Source organism: Triticum aestivum, chromosome 6D (genome assembly GCF_018294505.1).
Source record: "Triticum aestivum cultivar Chinese Spring chromosome 6D, IWGSC CS RefSeq v2.1, whole genome shotgun sequence".
Taxonomy (NCBI): Eukaryota; Viridiplantae; Streptophyta; class Magnoliopsida; order Poales; family Poaceae; genus Triticum; species Triticum aestivum.
Window position 1 is genome coordinate 137,846,534 of NC_057811.1, and position 22,450 is coordinate 137,868,983.

The following is a 22,450-nucleotide window of genomic DNA, read 5'->3' on the forward strand; positions in this document are numbered from 1 at the left end:
TAACTAAGTGTTGGAAGATTGATATGATGGAAAATAGACCCGGGGGCCATAGGTTTCACTAGTGGCTTCTCTCAAGAGCATAAGTATTACGGTGGGTGAACAAATTACTGTTGAGCAATTGACAGAATTGAGCATAGTTATGAGAATATCTAGGTATGATCATGTATATAGGCATCACGTCCGAGACAAGTAGACCGACTCCTGCCTGCATCTACTACTATTACTCCACACATCGACCGCTATCCAGCATGCATCTAGAGTATTAAGTTCGTCAGAACAGAGTAACGCTTTAAGCAAGATGACATGATGTAGAGGGATAAATTCATGCAATATGATATAAACCCCATCTTGTTATCCTCGATGGCAACAATACAATACGTGCCTTGCTGCCCCTACTGTCACTGGGAAAGCACACCGCAAGATTGAACCCAAAGCTAAGCACTTCTCCTATTGCAAGGAAGATCAATCTAGTAGGCCAAACCAAACTGATAATTCGAAGAGACTTGCAAAGATAACCAATCATACATAAAAGAATTCAGAAGATTCAAATATTGTTCATAGATAAACTTGATCATAAACCCACAATTCATCGGTCTCAACAAACACACCGCAAAAGAAGATTACATCAAATAGATCTCCATGAGAGAGGGGGAGAACATTGTATTGAGATCCAAAAAGAGACAAGAAGCCATCTAGCTAATAACTATGGACCCGAAGGTCTGAAGTAAACTACTCACACATCATCGGAGAGGCTATGGTGTTGATGTAGAAGCCCTCCATGATCGATGCCCCCTCCGGCGGAGCTCCGGAACAGGCCCCAAGATGGGATCTCACGGGTACAGAAGGTTGCGGCGGTGGAATTAGGTTTTTGGCTCCGTATCTGGTAGTTTGGGGGTACGTAGGTATATATAGGAGGAAGGAGTACGTCGGTGGAGCAACAGGGGGTCCACGAGGGTGGAGGGCGCGCCTAGGGGGGGCGGGTAGGCGCGCCCCTACCTCGTGGCCTCCTGGTTGATGTCTTGACGTAGGGTCCAAGTCCTCTGGATCACGTTCGTTCCGAAAATCACGTTCCCGAAGGTTTCATTCCGTTTGGACTCCGTTTGATATTCTTTTTCTGCGAAACTCTGAAATAGGCAAAAAACAGCAATTCTGGGCTGGGCCTCCGGTTAATAGGTTAGTCCCAAAAATAATATAAAAGTGTATAATAAAGCCCAATAATGTCCAAAACAGAATATAATATAGCATGGAACAATAAAAAATTATAGATACGTTGGAGACGTATCACTGCCATGTAGGCGCTTGTCTAGTTGGCAGGCTGGTTGCCGCGTCAGAACGGCCGCGGGGCAGCGAAACTTTGGTAGGTGCGGGCCTGGCCGTGGCCCTGCAGATGCCCCCGGCAAGGGTCTTGCCGGGGTCTCGCAGCCGTCCCTGGCAAGAATCTTGCCGGGGGTCTTCGGCCGTCCCCGGCAAGGATCTTGCCGGGGGTCTCCGTCTTCTGGTTCTTATGTAGACTCGCATGCCTTTGGTCTTCACAAAGATCTGCATGCCACCACGCAGGCGCCCCTGAGTCTTGGTCTCGACGTTGTCGATGGTGTCAGAACTCTCAAGCTCAAGGGTGGTGTCGGTGGAAACGGCATCTATGGGATCACTGGGATCCCTTCTACAGTTGGCGGGCGCGAGGTTGTGTAAAGAGCGGGTCTGACAGGAAGCACACGGATCGTTTACCCAGGTTCGGGCCGTGAAGATGCGTAATACCCTAGTCCTGCTTTGGTGGATGTATTAGAGTGTTCTTGTGTTCTTGAGCTAGCTACGGGGTGTAACTTGCCCAAAAGATCCGAATCCTTCTCCTGGGCGCCTTGGGCCTCCTTTTATAGGCAAAGGGGTCGCCACAGTGGCACACAGGAGGTGGAAAGGTGTACAGTGGATGAGTCTGTTCAGACTCCGCCTTCTTCCCCTCCTCCGGCAGACGTCGACGCGGAGGTTGTCTTTGACTTCGGGTCCCTCAGCCCTAGGAGGAAGAGCAAAGCAGCAGAAGAGGAGGTGGAGGATGAGTAAGTGTCTTGTTCTCTTTTGTCATCCCTGTCTCCTCAAACTGTGCCGCTTATCTTGGATTGTTTTCATTTTTGCAGGGATGTGGAGACGTTGGCCCAGAGGGCGAAGAGGGCCAGGTCCTCGGCGGGCGGCTAGCCCCCGGCGGGCACCTCGAGGGCGCCACTGGTGGTGGTGAGCAGCCCGGACAGCAGCCCCCGGAGCAGCCCCCATCGTAAGTTCACCACTCGCCCCTCGTCGATGTGAGTGTTGGGGGGTATGAGTCACTGGCGCTGACCTTGCCGAGATCGCAGGAGGAGGACGACAGCAGGAGGAGCCACTGAGGGCCACCCCCGACGCGCCGCCCCCATCGACCACGTCGCCTCGAGGGGCGTTCCCAGCAAGGGCGTCAAGCACCGGGCCCATGCACACGGAGGAGGAGGAGGCGAACTTGGGCGCCGGCGGCTCCATCTCGGCACCAGATGTTGGCGAGAAAGGGGCTACTTCTTCCCAGCCCGGCACGGGTACATCATTGGCCTCTCATCCCTGCCCTTTCTTCTTCTTTTTGAATCTTGGTCTTGGCTTCGCCTCATCCCCTTCTCGATATCCAGATCCTCCCTCGGCGGGCCAGGAGGACATAGACACCGTCATCGAGGATGTCGCCAAGGCCGCCGCGGCGGATGCCGATAAGATTGCCGCTGAGGAGGCCACCAAGGGCGCTGCTGAGGACGCCGCCAAGGGGTCTGCCGGGGAGCCCGGCAGGGCTGCTGCCGAGGAGGCGGGCAAGGGGTCCGTCGGGGAGGCCGGCAAGGCCGTTGCCAAGGAGGAGGTGGTTGACGACCAACCTTCCTCCTCCGCCGCCTCTGGCTCGGGCAGGTACCTGAGGGTGAGCAACGACTTGTTCGTCCACCTCCCAGGGACGGCGAGCATCAGGGCGCCCGCCGAGGGGGAGGTGTTTGACAACGAGGTGCTCGCCACCCCTGGGCTTGAGGTTGTTGATGAGCCGAGCGCCGGTGGCGGCGGCTCCCAGGAAGAGCGGCTCCTCCAAGCCATGAGCGCCAACTTCCAGAAGCTCCAGGCGCTTCACCGCGCCCGCCTAGACAAAGCCAAGTCCAGGATGGTGGTGGTGGACAAGGCGGAGGCGGACCTTGAGGAGCGCATCGCCGAGGTGCAGGCTTGGTTCCGCCAGGCCCACAAGGACTTGAAGGCCGCCCAGGATGCACTGGCTGAGCGCAACCTGGCGCTCATCATGAAGCAGGCTGACATCGAGAAGGCCCAGGAACTGGCGAAGCAGGAGGCTGCCCAGGCCGAGGCTGCTCGGCACCAGCAGCAGGCCACGCTAAACTCCCAGGAGGAGGACCTTGCCGCGCATGAGGAGAAGCTTGCCGCAACGCTCTGCGGCAAGGATGAGGAGGTGGAGAAGCTTGTCGTGCAGCGGACCCAGGAGCTGGAGCAGAGGCACAGGGAGGCACTCAATACCCAGGCTCTAGTTCACGCCGACAAGGTGAAGGAGCTGGAGGTGGAGCGGGACGGGCTGAAAGACTAGGTCCTGAAGCTGTCCAAGGAGAAGGACACACTCAACAGCGCTCTGGTTGAGGCACAAGGCGCGGCCCTCAGCAAGGCTGGGCAGCTCTCGAAGGCTAACAACTCCATCAAAGACCTCAAGCTGAAGCTAGAGGGTCTCGAGGGGATGCTGCCGGAGGGCAAGGCCCGGGAGGAGACCCTGGCCAAGGACCTTGAGACCGAGAAGCAGCTGCGGAAGAACGAGACCGCCAACCACAAAGACTTTGTGGAGGGTGAGAATCGCTGGATCGGGCGCCTCGAAGGCGTCGCCGGCAGGATCACCATGCAGCTAGCTACCATGGGGATGCCAAATGTGAGGTACACCCCGGAGCGCAACATGAGCCCCAACGCCAAGCTGACCCTGTTCTTCGAGGGTGTCTTCGGGGCCCTGGAGCACCTCCACTCCAATCAGGCGGCCTCCCTGGCCGATGAGGCCCGGAGGCTTTGCTGGGGTGCCATGACCAAGGTCCTCACCAAGGTGGCGCACTGGAATCCTGACCTCGACTTCGACGCCATGCTGGAGAGCTTGCCAGAGGATGTGGACATCGCGGCACTCAAGGAGCGTATCAAGCCCATCATCAGCCGCATCGATGGAATCCAGAGGGTGGAGGGCCAGCGCCGGAATTAGGCACCCCATTTCTCATTGCCGCTGCAGGTTCATGACCAAGACAATTTCTATCGTTAGTTAGAACCGCGGCAACAACTGATGTGATATAACTCAGCAGTACTTTTGATATGATGCATGTTATCTTCCTGTTCGATCTTCCTTTGTATGTTCACCCTACGTTGACCGGGTAGGTTTGCTGGCGCGTTAACCCAGGGCGGCACCTTGAGGACGGATCCCCAATGGCCTGCCGGGTGTGCTTGCTGCCAGGCGAACCACCTTACCGCTCTCGACGCGGCCGCTCGAACTGTCGAGCTTGACTCGAGTCAGAGTCGAGAGCGTTGCCAATTGCGGAAGGCCACCCTGCCACCCTCGACGCGGCCGCTTGAGCTGTTGAGCGGACTCGAAACAGAGCAAGGGCGTTGCCAATTGCGGAAGGGCCCCTTTGCATGCAGGTTTTCCATACATAGGGCAGGACCTTCGAGGACAATAGCCTTATATATATAAAGAGAAATTGCTTAAAGTTTAGTACGACTTAGCTTTTCTGTCGCTGCACAGGCGTCCACCGTATCTACAGGTGGTGCCGTCAAGCTTGGTCGTCTTCTTCCTTCGAACGGCAGCCACGATGAAGCCGCTGCTTCGATCAGACCAGATTTTCACAACCGCGCCCCCTACCTGGCGCGCCAAAGATGTCGGTGGAAATGACATCTATGGGATCACTGGGATCCCTTCTACAGTTGGCGGGCGCGAGGTTGTGCAAAGAGCGGGTCTGACAGGAAGCACACGGATCATTTACCCAGGTTCGGGCCGCGAAGATGCGTAATACCCTAGTCTTGCTTTGGTGGATGTATTAGAGTGTTCTTGTGTTCTTGAGCTAGCTACGGGGTGTAACTTGCCCAAAAGATCCGAATCCTTCTCTGGGTGCCTTGGGCCTCCTTTTATAGGCAAAAGGGGTCGCCACAGTGGCACACAGGAGGTGGAAAGGTGTACAGTGGATGAGTCTTTCCTGTTGCACCGTCAGACAAACGCATTTAATGTGCTGCCGATGTGCCCCTCTCGCTTTATCGGGGACGGCAAGGAAGCACGTCCTAGCAGTCGCCGCCTCACCTGGCTTCGACACGCGTCTAAGCTGACGAGGCGTTGTGGCGCCACGTTGGCTGGCTGCTGGGCCGACGCGGTGGTGGAGCCTTCACGAAGGTCTGCATGCCACCACGCAGGTGCTTGCTGGGTCGGTGTAGAGGCCGCCCATCGCCACGCAGGTTCCTGCCCAGCTGGTTGAGCTGGTAGCTGCTTGGGGACGGCGGTGGAGTCTTGGCTGGTGCGGGCCTGGCTGTGGCCCCGCTGATGCCCTCAGCAAGGGTCTTGCCGGGGGCCCGGCAAGGGTCTTGCCGTGGCGTTGCAGTCGTCCCCGGCAAGGCGCTTGCCGGGGGTCTTGTGGATTTCCTCGGCCAAGATCTCGCCGAGGGTCGTCGTCTTCTGATCCTCATCTGATCTTGTGTGTTCATGATCTTGACGAAGATCTGCATGCCACCACAAAGGCGCCTCCCGAGCCTTCGTTCCAATGTAGTTGGTTGGTTGTGTTGGAACCCATGGGCTCAAGGGTGGCCTGCTCTGCTGGCATCGGGCATGTTGCCCCAGCAAGGTTCTTGCCGGGGCCGCGGATGCTGCCCCGGCGTGGGCCTTGCTAGGGGAGTCCGCCCTGCCCTCTTGCTCTTTTGTGTTCTCTGGTCTTGGCGTTGCTCTGGTTGTCTTGTGCTTCGGCTTCTCTCCGGCCTCCCTCCTCTGCCCTGCTAAGTGTGGCCGTGGCGCGCAGCTCTGACTGCCCGTGCACAAGTAAAGGGGTCAAAAGGAGAGCCCCTACTTTTGTACACCGACAGGTGGCGGCCTTGCTGGTGTTGGGCAAGTCGCCCCGGCAAGACTCTTGCCGGGGCTATGTAGGCCGCCCCGACAAGGGTGTTGCCGGGGGAAGTCCATCTTGTGCCTCTTCTCTTCATGCCTCTGGCTTGAGTGATGCCTTAGCAGTCTCTTACCTTTCCTTCCACTGCCCCGCCAAGCATGGCCGCAGGTGTGGCTACGACTGCCCGTGCACAAGTAAAGGGGTACAAAAAGGCCCCTACTTTGGTACACCCCCACCCCACCCCCACCCACGTCGAGTTTTCTTCGTTCAGCAAGGCCCCACCACCACCCCACAACCATCGTCCCCACCCGAGCCCCTTCCTTCGCACCGGAGAACTCCAACGAGCTCTCAAAAATTGACTGACCCAATTTTGAAATTTAGTCTACTGTCATTTAACTAGTGTGGAATATAAAAGGGGAAAACCATAAGCATTGCAAGTATAGTGTTGAGCGTGCCATGGCGGATCTGAAGGTGCAAACCGGACAAAGGAAACTTCGCAACCAATGTTTGCTTTCAACTAACAAGTAAGTTAAGGTGCAAACCGGATCTGGGTTCCAGTAAACCCTTGAGGTTCGAACACAAGGGTGCACACGGAGAACTGTCCCTCCCTAGCTCGCTCGCACAATGATCTCAAGGCCTAGATCGACGAACCCAAAGAACAAGAGACACGAGGGTTTATTGCTGGTTCGGGCTACCATTGTGGTGTAATACCCTACTCCAGTGTGGTGTGGTGGATTGCCTTGTAGGCTGGGGGTGAACAAGTACAAGGTACGACAGCCTCCTGAGTAGAGGTGTTCTTGAGCTCGGTGAGCTGGTGGGATGGTCTTGGTGGAATGGATCCAATCCAAGATCAGTTCAGTTCCGTTCAGTTCCCTCCTATGGTGGTGTCTAGTCCTATTTGTAGAGGCCCTGGTCCTCTTCCCAAATGTAGGCGGGAAGGGATCCCACAACGACCAATTTTGAAGGGAGACAATTAGTACAAGCTATCCTGACAAAAGGTGGTCTTCGCCTGCCAAAGGCTCTGGTGGTGATGCTGTTGTGGGCTCCGCGATGACCTCCGTCCTGTCATCCTACTGGTCTTGGTCTTGTTGCACCGATATGGAAACCTTTGCCTGATGCCTCGGGACTCCTTGCCTGCGCCTGCCTCTTTAGTACCAAAGAGGAAACTGGTACACTGCGCCCGCTGGCGCCCGCCTGTCCTTGGTCGTCATGGCTCACGTCACGTGAATCTCACGAGGTGCCCCTTGCTTAGATATCTTCGCTCCTCGGGAGCCAGCCTAGTGAGGCTACCCCTGAGGAGGTCTTGGTGTCGTCCACCTCGCGAGGGTCTTAAGTGTTGTTGCTGAAGATGGGTCGTACCAGGCCGTTGGTGGAGCCACGCCATGGGCCGCAGGCAGGCATGTCTGGGTACCCCTGTTCCCAGGACGCCGACAGTAGCCCCCGGGCCCATGGCACGCTCGGACTTGGCTTCAAGGCGAAGCCAAAGGGCAAGTGCGGAGCGCCGTGGGCCCCAACCGCCTGCAGCCTTGATTGCCGCGTGGCGATTGACGAGACATGGGCATCTCCGCTTCCCCACGCTGCCTCGGCAACCGTTCGACTTGACGAGACCCTCCTACATGCAGAAGAAACCATCATTACCTTAGATCGTGGAGGTCGTCGGTTGGCCTCCTTCTGCTATAAATGAGGAGAGGGGCGGAGCCCCCGTCACTCATCTCTTTCTCCACTTCGCCTGCTTCTTCTTCTTCTTCCTCCTTGCTCTACTGTCTTGCTGTGACACCCATGGCAGCGATAAGGAGGTTCTCCGCCGCCGAGAAAGGAAAAAAACCCCCCGTGAAGAGCAGGGGCCAGTTCTGCTGAACAAGAGGTTGGCCCGCCCCCGCGACGTCGTTGTGAGGCGGGAGGTGGCGAGGCCTTTGTACGAGCGGCCTCTCCCTGGCTACCCGCTGCCCTCGTATGCCCATGCAGAGGGCTCAGGAGGAGGAGGCAGCGGCCCGCGCCACTCGCGCCACGGCCGCTGTGGCCATGCTGTGGTGGCACACACCGCTAGCCCACGAACTCACGCCCAAGGTTCCTCGCGTGAATTCGTGGTGTGGGCAGCAATGCCCCCCGCACGTGGATCAAATTCCCACAGTTCTTCGCTGAAGAGATGTCGCCGAGGGGGCCACTCGAGCTATGGCTGCAGCACGCCGAGTGTAGCACCCCGGCGACGGGAGCATAGGTCGAGGTCGTCTCCCCGGGCAAGATCTTCATGACCCATGGATTGGGTGAGGTCGCCCGCGCTTGCCGCGCGGAGGGGGCCCTCGCCATCCATTTCAAGTACGACAGCGCCTCCATGATGTTCTTCAAGGTCTTTGATGAGGAAGGCTGCCGCCTGGAGTGCTGCCCTAGAGGGGATCGCCAAGACGGTGCAGGAGCAGGCGTTGGGCCCGCCCTTGGTCCTGCTAACGACTCCTCCAGCAGCTACGATGGCGCCTGGGAGTCCAGCAACTCTCCCGAGCCTGACGAGACTCCGGAGACGAGCGACGACAGCTACGTGCCCCCGATCTCTTGCCGTGCCCGGAGCGCAGCAACAGCGTCCGCTCGTCGTCGCTGTTGATCTGGATGGGTTTGGCGTCAACCTCCCGTGGCCCACTGTTGATGATGGCGTTGGCGGCGATGCCTGCATATATGACTCCTGGAAGCCTTCTTCTTTTGTTCTCTGCAAGGAATCGAGATGAACCCCGTGGGTGTGTGTAAAGAATCTGTAGTGCTTTTGCAGCGATGTTATTTCTATTATGAAGTTTATGACTGTGCGTCTTGCTTCGACATTGCCCCCCTTTTCATCCTCGGGGTAGCTTAGTGCTCTATGCCGACAGGTCCCAGTCCCCAGGCAGGCTTCAGCCGTCGCTGGTATGCCAGGTCGCGATGCCGTGGTCAAGGCCAGGAGGTGAGCAGCCCATGGTCCGGTAAGAGCTCCTGAGGCGCGATGCTCAAGAGGTCCCCCTTGGCGTGCAAGCAACTTCCCAAAGGCAGAAAAGGAAGGCCGCACTGCCAGAGCAAAGCTGCTGGAGCCGAAAATCCTAAGCCACGTGCTGGGCTGACTTGAATACATGACTTATCTTATCAAGCCTGAAGTGATTTCCTTGTGCAGCGCCTGATTCGTGCGTTAGTGGTGGTGATATGACTGGGTTAGGCCCACGCCGGCCTCCCTCTCTTTTTCACACCCTTCTAGGTGCTCTGCGTCCTCGGGTCCCGACCCTCGAGCGAGCTCAGCCGCCGCTGGTATGCCAGGTCGCGGTGCCGTGGTCAAGGCTAGGGGGTGAGGGTCGGAGAGTCAGTAAGAGCTCCTGAGATGCGATGCTCAGGATCCCCCCTTTAACGCGCAAGCGAATTGCGTGAGAAAAGGGAGGAGCCTGCAGTGCCGCCCGTTGTCAGGTTCCGTAGATTCCTGCAGGTTAGCGCGAGGGAGGAATATAGATTGCAATCGCGTTTGCTGGCCTGCCGCTGGTCTTTCCGTAAGAAGATGAAGGCAGTGAGGGCTTGGTGAGGTGACGTGCGCGGGGCGTGCCGCGAGCCAGAGCTCGACCAGTCAGGTTTGTAAGCGTTGCAGGGACGGACTCGAGCACAAGCGCCGTGCCAGCATGTGTAGCCCCCTTTGCGGGATGAGCAGGAGGCCGGTCAGCAACGCGGGTGGCCGCGAGGGGTCACGGCCTCACGGGAAAACATGTGATGATCATGAAGTGACTCAAGCAATGAGGCAAGTTAGTTCAGATAGATGCAAGAACGATACATGCCACTGGGACAGACCCGAGCGGCCTGGGGATGATGCAGCCCGAGGGGCGCCCCCAATAGGGTAAGCTAAAGATGTAAAAGGATACACGCCACAGGGACAAGCCCGTGCGACTTGGGGATAATGCTGCCCGAAGGGCGCCCCCAACTGAATGAACTGGAAAGAGTCACCTGATACTGTTGCTGGAGAGGTGTTCGAGTAGCTGAAGATGCGTGCTGGAGAAGTTGCTCCTCACGAGCCGCCAGGATCCTGAGCCTCAGGAGGCTCTGGGGGCCTGGGTGGCTCCTGAGGAACCGTCGCCACCTCCCCTAGGGCAGCGTGATGCCTGGCCTCCTAAGCCGCGAGAATACCCCGCAGGTGGCGTTGGAAGGTGACAGCCACGTTCGGCAAGCCGAATGACATGCCAACATAAGTGTGAGGTGGACCCTTGCACCGACTAACGCGCGAAGGCCAGAACGCCCCTGAGATGCGGCCCTGTTGAGCCCTGGAATGTCGACACAAACGCACAGCTTGTCGTCCTCGCCTGGACGCGGAGCTGCGCCAGGTGGGCGGCGGTCGCCGCGTATGGTCCTTGCTTCTTGAAGCTCCTAGGTTGCCTTGGTGATGAACTCCTGAGCACCAGGCGCTCCATGCCTTGTGCCCTCTTGAGGGAAACATGTGGCGAAGCACGCCTCCACGTGGTGCCTGAGCGCCTCCCTCGTGAAGTTGGCTAGGTCCGAGGTCCTCCAGAAGAGAGCCCCCGAGCCCAGCCTGAGGAGGGCGCCGAACGCACCTTCCTATGCGAGGGAGGGAGGCGCCCCATCTGCGGGCGCAGGTCCTGAGGTGGTACCACTGGAAACGCCGCTCTTCTGAGGCCCTTGGTGGAGTAGTTGCTTCTTCTTCTTGGGGATGGCCTCAGGAGGGTGCAGGGCGCCTTTGTTGTCTGGGTCTTCGGCTGCTGCCGCCTGGTAAGCGCGCTCGAGAGAGCACACCGCGTCCCCTTCCTCACAGGCGACCGTGGTGATGCCGCCGCTCCCTGGCATCTTGAGGACGTTGTAGCCGTGATGGGTCACCGCCATAAACTTGGCCAGGGCTGGATACTCAAGGATGGTGTTGTACGGCAGGCGGATACTCAAGTGCGCTGGCCGAAGGTGACAGGGAGGCGAACCTGCCCTATCGGGGTGGTGGAGCCATTGGTCACTCGTGAGAAGGGCTTGGTAGGCTGTAGCTGATCGTATGGCATTTGGAGGTGGTCGAACGTCTCCACGGACAGGACATTGAGCCCTGCGCCGCTGTCGATGAGGGTCTTGGTGACTTGGACATTGCTGATGACGAGCGAGTAGAGCACCGGGAGGGCGCCGGTAGTTGCCGCGCACTTGAGCTGGTCTGACGAGCTGAACGTAATGGCGCACTTGGACCACCTGAGCGGGCGCGTGGCCTTGAGCCTGGGAAGGGCCGCGTTCACCTCACGAGCAAACTACTTGAAGATACACTGAGAGGCTGGGGCCTGAGCGCCACCCAAGATGCAGGCGATGGCGCGCGGCTCCTAGAAGCCCCCAGCCCCTTTGTCCTGATGATGGTCGTCGTTCCTTCTAGGTGGAGGCGGCAGCAGAGGGAGGCCAGCGTTGCCCTGGGGGCGGTCCTCACGAGGCTGGTCTCTCCTGGCGCCCTCGCGAGGTTGGTCTTGCCAGCGGTCCTCACGAGGCCGGTCGCGCCACTCCTGGCGGGGGCCGCGGTCGTCCCAGCGTCCTCCGCTTCGTCCTCCTCCTCGGCCGTAGCTCTGGTCGTTGCGCTCAGGGCATCGATCGAAGCGCCCATCGCGGATGGCCCTGAGCTCCTGACAGTCGTTGGTGTTGTGGCTGTGCACATTGTGGAAGGCGCAGAATGGGCGGCTGGCCTTGGATGACTCGGGGTGGTCACGACCGCGCTTTGTCTCCGGCTCCACCTTGAGCATGGCATCCCCCTTGCACTTCATGTCCTTGATCTTGGCCTTCTTGTCCTCCTGGTCGGCAGCTGGGAGCTCGAGGAGAGAAAGGCGCCCTTCCTCAGCTCTTGCGCACTTGGTTGCCATGTTGAACATCTCCAGGGCCGTGCAAAGGTCCTCGTGGATGGCGAGCTCCTCCTTCATCTTGACGTCACGGACGCCATCGGAGAACGCGGAGATGATGGCCTCGTCCGTCACCTTGGGGATCTTGAGGCGGACGTTGTTGAAGCGTTGGATGTACTTCTGCAGGGTCTCCCCTGGCTGCTGCTTGATGCACCGCAGGTCACCTGCGGCTGGCGGGCGATCACGAGTGCCCTGGAAGTTGGCGACAAAACGCTCGCGCATCTCGGCCTAGGAGGAGATCGATCCCGCGGGCAGGTTCAGGAGCCACGAGCGCGCGCCATCCTTGAGGGCCATGGGAAACCAGTTCGCCATGACCTTCTCATTGCCGTTGGCTGCCTCGATGCTCAGCTCATAGAGCTGCAGGAACTCAGCTGGGTCGGGGGTGCCATCGTAGCGTGGAGGCAGGTCTGGCTTGAACTTGCCGGGCTAGACGACACTGTGCAGCTCGGGAGTTAAGGCACGAAAGCCTGCTGTGGTCATCGGAGCCCATTGCGGAGGCGGAGCCTGGTCCTGGTATCCACGCGCCGCCGCTGCAGGCGGTACGTGGTCTTGACGCGGTGGTACCGGGAGTGCAGGAGCATTTTCTTGCGGCCGAGGGACTTCTAGGCAGCTTCCTTCTTCGTGCGCGGGTGCTCTGCATGATGGGTCGTGCCGCGGGGCCGCGCGTCTTGGTGCAAGGGCATCGTCTTGATGCGGAGGTGGTGGAGGCGCTCCATGGGCTACATCGCCCGCAGCTAGAGGTGGGCGAGGTAGCGAGAGGGACGGTGTAGGAGAGCCCCCAACGGCGCTGACGAGTTGGGCGATGCGGTCCAGCCAATCTTCGTAGAGGTCGTCGACTGGGCGGTAACGCAGGAGCTCACGTTCCATGGGCGCGCGACGAGCGTGGGACGATGAGCCGGCCGGAGTCAGCGACGGGGTGGCGGTGCGTACGTCCCGCCACACAGATGGGTGCATCTACGAGGCTTGCTGCTGGTTCCCCGCCAGGCCAGTGGTGACGTTGGCAGCGGGTGATGGAGAACAGCGGGGAGGTCCGCCAACGGGCGCCGTCTGAGCGACGCGAGCGGCAAGGGCGGCCCGGCGCTCAGCGCGGGCTCGGCGAGCGTCAGCCATAGATGCGGTGGAGCAGTGGTGCGTCAATCGACGGAGGGAAAGCTTCAGCGCCCCCTACCTGGCGCGCCAAATGTTGGATTCTGGGTTCCGGCAAACCCTTGAGGTTCGAACACAGGGTTGCGCACGTAGAACTCTCCCTCCCTAGCTCGCTCGCACAACGATCTCAAGGCCTAGCTCGACGAACCCAAAGAACAAGAGACATGAGGGTTTATACTGGTTCAGGCCACCATTTTGGTGTAATACCCTACTCCAGCGTGGTGTGGTGGATTGCCTTGTAGGCTGGGGATGAACAAGTACAAGGTAAGAACAACCTCTTGCGGAGAGGTGTTCTTGAGCTTGGTGAGCTGGTGGGATGGTCTTGGTGGAATGGATCCAATCCAAGATCAGTTCAGTTCCGTTCAGTTCCCTCCTATGGTGGTGGCTAGTCCTATTTATAGAGGCCCTGGTCCTCTTCCCAAATGTAGGCGGGAAGGGATCCCACAACGACCAATTTTGAAGGGAGACAACTAGTACAAGCTATCCTGACAAAAGGTGGTCTTCGCCTACCAAAGGATCTGGTGGTGATGCTGTTGTGGGCTCCGCGATGACCTCCGTCCTGCCGTCCTGCTGGTCTTGGTCTTGTTGCACCGATATGGAAACCTTTGCCTGATGCCTCGGGACTCCTTGCCTGCGCCTGCCTCTTTAGCACCAAAGAGGAAACTGGTACACTGCGCCCGCTGGCGCCCGCCTGGCCTTGGTCGTCATGGCTCATGTCACGTGAACCTCGCGAGGTGCCCCTTGCTTAGATATCTCTGCTCCTCGGGAGCCAGCCTAGTAAGGCTTCCCCTGAGGAGGTCTTGGTGTCGTCCACCTCACGAGGCTCGGCCCCTCGTGAGGTTCTTGAGTGTTGTTGCTAAAGATGAGCCGTACCAGGCCATTGGTGGAGCCATGCCATGGGCCGCAGGTAGGCAGGTCTGGGTACCCCCATTCCCAGGACACCGACAGTGATCTATTTTCTTGCTGCAATAAAAAGTTGAGTAGATACGAAAGAGTACCGCCTCTGGTGCGGCGCTATGTATGCATCTACTGAGAATTTGACGGTGCTGCAGTAGCGATGGCTGTCGGCGGCGTGGAAGTAGATCTAGGAGGGTATACGGTGGCGGAGGGGCGTGGTGGATGAGACGGTCATAGGAGCGGCTCCGGCAAGGTGGACGATGGCGGGGATGATGCGAGAGGACGGGATGCAAGGATCCCGGTCTGAAGCCGTGGATGAGAGACACTACAAAAAAAGACACATCCGTGACATTTTGGGCCGAACGAATTTTTTTTCTGTCATACATATGACACTTCTATGACGATAATTGTGACAAAACCCGGTATCATCATAGATGTGGTGGGCTCCTACTTCTATGACAAAAAATCATGACAGAAAATGGGCTTTTCGTCCTGGGCGGGCCGGAGACGCAGCTGCATGACATTCTTTGGGCCGTCCATGACGGAAAAAACCGTGGTAGAAGCGAGGGCGAGGAAAATTTCGGGGAGTTCCCGGTTACGGTGGGAGGTCGGGGGCCGAGCGATGCGCGTTTCTCTCGTACACGTGCGCGCGTGTGTGCGAGGCGTTGGCTCTAACTGAACCCGAGCGAGGCGTTGGGCTCTAACTGAACCCGAGCGATTGCACTTCAGGCTACGCGTTACTGAACCCGAGCGATCGATCGATGGCTGTTAACTGAACCCGATCGAGCGATTCCTTCGCTACTGCTGCTAACTGAAGCCGATCGATACTGCCTCTGGGATGAACTGTGAGCGTTGCCGGGGGGGTTGGATGAACAGTGAGTGGTGGCGTTGCCTCTGAATGAACACGACCCCGTGGTGTGGAGGGCTGGATGAACAGTAGACGGTGGAGGGTTGCCCGTGGAGGGGTGGTGGAGCAGGACCCCGTGGTGTGGAGGGCTGGATGAACAGTAGATGGTGGAGGGGTGCCCATGGAGGGGTGGTTGGATAGTAGCCGGTGGAGTAGCGCGCGGTGGAGGCTGGATGAACAGGAGCCCGTGGAGGCTGGAGGAGGTTGATGGTAGCCGGTGGAGTAGCGCGCGGTGGAGGATGGATGAACAGGAGCCCGAGGGCAGAATGAACAGTGGACGGTGGAGGGGTGGTTGAACAGGAGCCCGTGGAGAGGGCTGGTTGAACAGTAGCCGGTGGAGTAGCGCGTGGTGGAGGCTGGATGAACAGGAGCCCGTGGATGAACAGTCGCAGGTGGAGGCTGGAGGAGGTCGACGGTGGATGAACAGTAGCCCGTGGAGGCGGGAGGGGGTCGACGGTGGAGATGAACAGTGTCCCGTGGAGTCCCGTTTTGCGGTACGCCACACCCCTCCCGATGAACAGGACCCCCGTTTCGACCGTAGCGCTCCAACACAAGTCCGTTTCCTCCGTTTTGCGGTACGCCACACCCCTCCTGATCAACAGGACCCCCGTTTCGACCATAGGAGGTCCATTTCCTCTGTTTTGCGGTACGCCAGACCCCTCCCGATGAACAGGATCCCGTTTCAAACGTGGCCGGTCGAACACAAGGCCGTTTCCTCTGTTCCGCGGTACGCCAGGTCTCGTTTCCATCGGCTGTTCCGTCCAAGCCCTCCCGATGAACACGACGACGCATTCCGTTCCGACCCAGCCGGTTGGCTCCCCATGAACACGACGACGACGCTGTTTCTCCGTTCCGACCTAGCCATGTACACGGGCCCTGGCCATACATATGCGCGAGTAGGCGTTCGAGACCCTGCCCATATGTACGTACGTCGCCGTATTTTCTTTCTTGCACACTGGCCGCTGTACATACGTGTACATGCTACGTGCCCGCCTCTACTACGTCACGTGCGCGCCTCTACATCGACCAGTATGTACGTACACGTTCGCGACCAGAATGACAATGCTATGTACCCTTCGACCAGGTGGGTCCTGACTGTCAGGCACTTCCTTGCCTGCGAAGATGTAGATGGTGGGTCCCAGCAGTCAGGGGGCGAATCTTTTTTTTGCCCGGACGCACTTCCTTGCGTGCGAAGATGTAGCTGGTGGGTCCCAGCAGTCAGGAGGAAACGTTTTTTTCGCGATACAGTGGCCCATCCGATGGGTCCCAGCTGTCAGGTGGAGGAATCATTATTTTCCGCGTAATAAGGAGGCACTTCCTTGCTGCGGCCGTGGACCCAGCTGTCAGCCTCTCCACGTACAGTCCACATCCGATGGAAGTCGTTCCTTGACCACGTTGACCACACTGCACCAAGAGCACCAGGGCGGTGGACGACGGCAAGGCCTAGGAAGGGGACGACGGGGAGCCGGGGAAGACGCGGCAGTGGAAGCCCGCGCGGAGAGGAGTACGATGGTTCACTGGTTCGGCTGCGGTGTGAGGCTGCCGTCGCCGCAGGGCCTGGCCAGCGGTGGGAATAGTAGGGGGCGGTGAGGCCTCCGCGGCAGCACAGCCGGCCACGGGAGGCAGGAGCATGCGGCACGACCGGCGCTGCTTTGGGTGGCTGGAGCAAGAAGACGAGAGGTTGAAGAAGCACTACGGCCATTGGATGGACGTCGTACGGTCACTGGAGCTAGAATCGTTCATATTGACTAAAGTTGACAAAGGCCCCCATCCCAGTCAACTTAGTAGGCCCACAAGTCAGCCTCCCACCATGGTGGGTCCCAGCTAGCAGGGGGAGTATTCCTTTTTTTTGTGCGTAATAAGGAGGCACTTCCTTGCGTGCGAAGATATAGCTGGTGGGTCCGAGCTGTCAGCGGCGGTAATGTTTTTTTCACGAAATACAGAGGCCCTTTCGGTGGGTCCCTGATGTCAGGTGGAGGAATCATTATTTTACGCGTAATAAGGAGGCATTTCCTTGCGTGCGGCCGTGGACCCAGCTGTCGGCCTATCCACGTACAGTCCACTTCAGATGCATGTCGGTCGTTGACCACGTTGACCAGGCCGCGCCGAGAGCACCAGGGCTGTGGACGACGGTGAGGCCTAGGAAGGGAACGACACTGAGGCAGGGAAGACTTGGCAGTTGTTTCCCACGCGGAGGGGAGTACGACTGTACAAGGGTTTACTGGTTCGTCTGCCGTCGCCGGAGAATAACAGCAGGTGTGGGTGAGTAGAGGGATGGCTAGGCCAGCGATGGGAGTACGGTGGGGTGGTCGGGCCTGCGCGGCAGCAGAGCCGGCCGCGGGGAGGAGGCAGCAGGCAGTCCCGCCGGCGCTTGTTTGAGCGGCTGGAGCAGGAATAGCAGAGATTGAAGAAGCACGACGGCCGTTGGATGGCCATCCAACAGTCACTGCTTGTGCGTCAACCTTTTTTTTAGGAAAGCCTCAAATCTGTGGAAAACAGCATACAGCCCATCTGCCATTATTTCTAATAATTTACACCCCATTTGCTAATTATTAAGGTTTTTTTGGAGCCCATATTCTTTTTGTTAGCATTACAGCCCATATTGTGGCCACGGTTACAAAATTATACGAAATTTTGCATATTTCTGTGCGGTCCGAACTGTTTTTAATCCCGAAATTTCGACTCACATTCAAACTAATTTTAAAAATAAATGTATATCAATATAAAATCCAACAAATTCTCCGCGCATAAAAATTAATGTAATTTAAAATCTCGAAATGAAAAAAAAGATATTTGAAACTACTTGCCGGTTTGATGTGTTTTAAAAATGTACAGCCCATTTCTCATTACTGATGGGCCATTTTCTCGGCCAGCCGAATGAAAGCTCTCTTCGTCTTGAAAGATTTGCAGCCCAACAGGCCTGACAAAGCGACTTACTTGGCAAATCACAAAAAAACTGGGTTGTGGCCGTGGACCCAGCTGCCAGCCTCTCGACGTACAGTACTCTTCCGATGGAAGTCGTTCCTTGACCACGTTGACCACGCCGCGCGGAGAGCACCACGGCGGTGGACGACGGCGAGGCCTAGGAAGGGGACGACGCGGAGCCGGGGAAGACGCGGCAGTGGAAGCCCGCGCAGAGAGGAGTACGAGGGTTCACTGGTTCGGCTGCGGTGTGAGGCTGCCGTCGCCGCAGTGCCTGGCCAGCGGTGGGAATAGTAGGGGGCGGTGAGGCCTCCGCGGCAGCACAGCCGGCCACGGGAGGCAGGTGCATGCGGCACGACCGGTGCTGCTTTGGGCGGCTGGAGCAAGAAGACCAGAGGTTGAAGAAGCACTACGGCCGTTGGATGGACATCGTACGGTCACTGGAGCTAGAATCATTCATATTGACTAAGTTGAAAAAGCCCTTCGTCCCCATCAACTTAGTAGGCCCACAAGTCAGCCTCCCACCAAGGTGGGTCCCAGCTAGCCGGGGGAGTATTCATTTTTTTGTGCGTAATAAGGAGGCACTTCCGGTGGGTCCGAGTTGACAGCGGGGGAACGTTTTTTTCGCGAAATACGGTGGCCCGTCAGGTGGGTCCCAGCAGTCAGGGGGCTAACTTTTTTTCCGCAAAATACGGTGGCCCGTCCAGTGGGTCCCTGCGGTCAGTTGGAGGAATCATTATTTTTCGCGTAATAAGGAAGTACTTACTTGCTGCAGCCGTGGACCCAGCTGAGACTCTCCACGTACAGTATACTTCCGATGGAAGTCGTTCCTTGACCACGTTGACCTCGCCGCGTTCCGTTGCATGCATGCGTCCATGGGTGTGGTGCGTCCCCACTGTCAGCCTCTCACGTGCTGTCATCTTCCGATGACTCTCGGTTGTTGACCACGTTGACCACACCGTGCCGAGCGCACCCAGACTGGAACGACCCGGAGATGGGGAAGACGGGGCAGTGGAGTCACAGATGGAGAGGAGTGGGAAACTTCACTGGTTCGGGTGCGCGGCAGCACAGCCGCGGTGCCGCCCACGGGAGAACGGAGCAAGAACAGAGGTTGAAGAAGGAGCACGGCTGTTGAATTAACATCCAACGGTCCAGCTGCTAGAATCATTTGTTGAGTAAGTTGACAAAGCCATGCGTACACATCTGCTTAGTAGGCCCACAAGTCAGTCACCAAATCTGACGGGTCCCAGCTGTCAACGGGATGAATAATTTTTTTCGCAAAACAAGGAGGCACTTCCTTCCGTGCGAAGATATAGCCGGTGGGTCCCAGCTATTAGGTGGAGGAAACATTTTTTTCAGCTTAATAAGGAGGAACTTTCCTTGCGTGCGACCATGGACCTCGTGGGTCCCAGCCGTCAGGCTCTCCACGTACAGTCCTCTTCCGATGACTCTCGTTTGTTGACCACGCCGCACCGAACGCAGCGAGGCGGTGGACGACGGTGAGGCCCCGGACGGGAACGACTCGGAGATGGGAAAATGCGGCAGTGGAGTCGCAGATTGAGAGGAGGAGAAGGGTTATAACTAGTTCTGTTGCGGCGTGGGGCTGTAGTCTGTCGAGAATAACAGGAGGTGTCGAGGGGTGGAGGGATAGCCTGGCTTGCGGTGGGGTAGCGCTTCGCAGCAATGCATGCTAAGCAGAGCCGCTAGCCGCCGGAGGCCGGACCAGGCGGTCCCGGCGACGCTGCAGGAAGAAGACGAGAGATTGAAGGTGCATGCCGGCTGTTGGATATAAATCCAATGGCTGTGGATGACACAATCATTTGTTGACCAAGTTGACAATGCCCTGCGTACGCTTTGACCTATTGGCCCACATGTCAGCCTGCAAAAATGTGGCATATATTTAACCCATGTTTTCTAGAATGTACAGTCCATTTGCTGGGCTGGGTGAACAAATAATTTCACGTCAATCAGGCCCATTTATATTTTCTAAGAAAACCCAGCCCATTTGCACTTCCTTGAAATACACGTATTAGGTGGGCTCGTTATATATATAATGTTATCTTAGAAGGAGCAATTAATATCAAAGAATAAACCGGAGAGGCACATTATATATATATATATAATTAAGAAATTAGCGAGTTATTGCTCAAAATAAAAATGAGCGCGTTATTATTAAATTGGTCCTTAAAATCTTCGCAAGCTTTTGTACACAATCACCAGGATTTTCCTTGCCTGTGAGTCAAAAACAACCAGGATTTTCCTTGCCAACTTCCGTTAAACATTAATTTTATAAGTTAATAACATGTGGGATGTTTTTATAATGTATATATAAGTCTCTATAAAATATACGATAATAGTAATAATATAAATATATATAATGTGGTTAGAAGGGAAAACATAAATTGGACATAGCATTACTTTTATAAGAGACCTGCGTTTTATACCCCACAGTAGGCATACTAACAAGTTCACACACAAATACAACAGAAAAGGTAAACATTCATATCAAACTCAGGTTCACAGGACACGTTCATATTCATAGCTAACATTCACTATCAACAACTCAAAAGATTCATATATACACAAGCTCAGCATATCTATGCATCCAAATGATTGATAGATCACACGACAATATTCATACATAATTCACAAAAAGATTCAGATATACACATGTTCAGTATGTTTATGCATCCAAATGATTGAGATCACAGCCAATATGATCCATGGACGAACTTTAATTACCTAGGGTACAGACTGGTAAATGGTGTTCAATCGGAGGTACTTCTTGCTAAAATTAGTTCTTGTACGAGTAAACTTTCGAGTACATAAGAGGCAGCACAGATAATCTGAACTTTGCTTGTAGGTTTATCCTCAAATAGTGGCCTCGTGCCGAGGGAGGTTTGAGCAACTTGGCCACTACTTTCATCCAACTAGTTTACTGGCTCATCTTGGTCCTGTATCTCGCCAAAATTCTACATTGCAGACGAGAAAGGATGCGGTTGAGAAAATGAACCACCCAAATTTTTTGTGCAGCTCAACTAAAATGGAGCATCCTTGGCGTGCAGACTGATTAAGTGCCAGATGAATATACGCGTCAACCAACTTGTCTGGAATCTTTAGACTCCATGCCATATAGTTCGCTACCATATGTGCCGATAACCAAAAGGCACAAGTTGGGACCAAAGACTGGATTGCATTTTTCTGGGCTATGCACCAAGCAATATTTTTGGCGTTCACTCTCCTAATACTTGGAGTTTGACAATTGGTTGACGCCGGTTGATACTCGAATGAATATAGGCACTTCTTGTCAACATCGATGCTTGTCTGAGTGAACTTTGGAGTACATAGTAGCAGCATAAGTACCTGTCCATCTGATCATTTTGTGTAGTTCTACTGAAATCACCCGATGTAATGATTTGCCTGCGAGTTCAGGCTCCAAATTACTCCTTTATGAAATCGGCAAACAGTAGCACAATACCAAATTACCAATACATATGACAGGCACAATAATCAGGATAAAGACCAGTACCAACCTGTGTGAGGTAGCATATCAATTACTATTTCCTTTGACTGGAAGCCGAGATAAGCCAAGCGACTGACAGCAAAGGAAGAAAGCAAGCGGAGATTAGCGACTGACAGGAAAGGACGGAAGCTGTCGAGGCAATGAAGCACCCAAAGTTTTTGTGCAGTTCCACCAAAATCGAGCATCCCTGTTGGCACATATATTGAGAGAGTGAGATTACTGTAATAGTGGGACTAGTTGATGAAACATACACTAACAAATAGAAGCACCCTCATTATCTTAATGGGTAAAGTTAGCAACATAGTAGTCTTGCTTAAAGAGAGGTATTAGTTTATCATAGGTTGCAAAACTTTAACATGCAAAGATAAAGGAGTTTCTCATGACAGTAGCACGATACAAATAGAGATGACAGCAAACTAATATGGATGAAGGCCTTAGGCCCATACCAACCTGAGAAAAAAAGCTTATTCATGTAGTCCCATAAGAGATGATAAAGCACTCACTGGAATCACACAATAGTATATATTTTTGTGCACTTCAAATGGATGGTTGAAATCACTCTTGTTTACCAGTGCTGAGATTATATCGAAAGATTATCAAGAACTTCCAGCAGAGTTAAAGCACTGGCTGGGATACAGTTCATTGTATTGTCTTGTGTAGTTCCACTAAAATGTATGATTGGCACAACATGATCCCTGTTTGCACAAGTAGGAACAAGGTGAAACCTTCATTAGCTTAGTGAGAAAGGATAGGAAGACATTAGCATATTACTCAAACAGTAGCATCAAATTCATGATGGAGAATACGCAAAACATTGCCTCATTGAACCAATGGCAATAAATTGACATGCAAAACAATAGCACTATTATGTCATGACACTAATAATATTCCCTCCCCGCTCCACCACATGATTCACCTCCATAGACAAACATACACACATACATGATTCAGCATAGGGTCCTACTAAAGATTTGTTTAACTCCAATAGGAAAATTAGGCAGTAATGAATTAGTGGTACTTAAGTACTCCTAATTAATTAAGTGAGACAGCAGAAGTGGAAGGGCTCCCTGGAGGATCGTCTCACATGTAAGGTAGTCGTTGCCGGAGC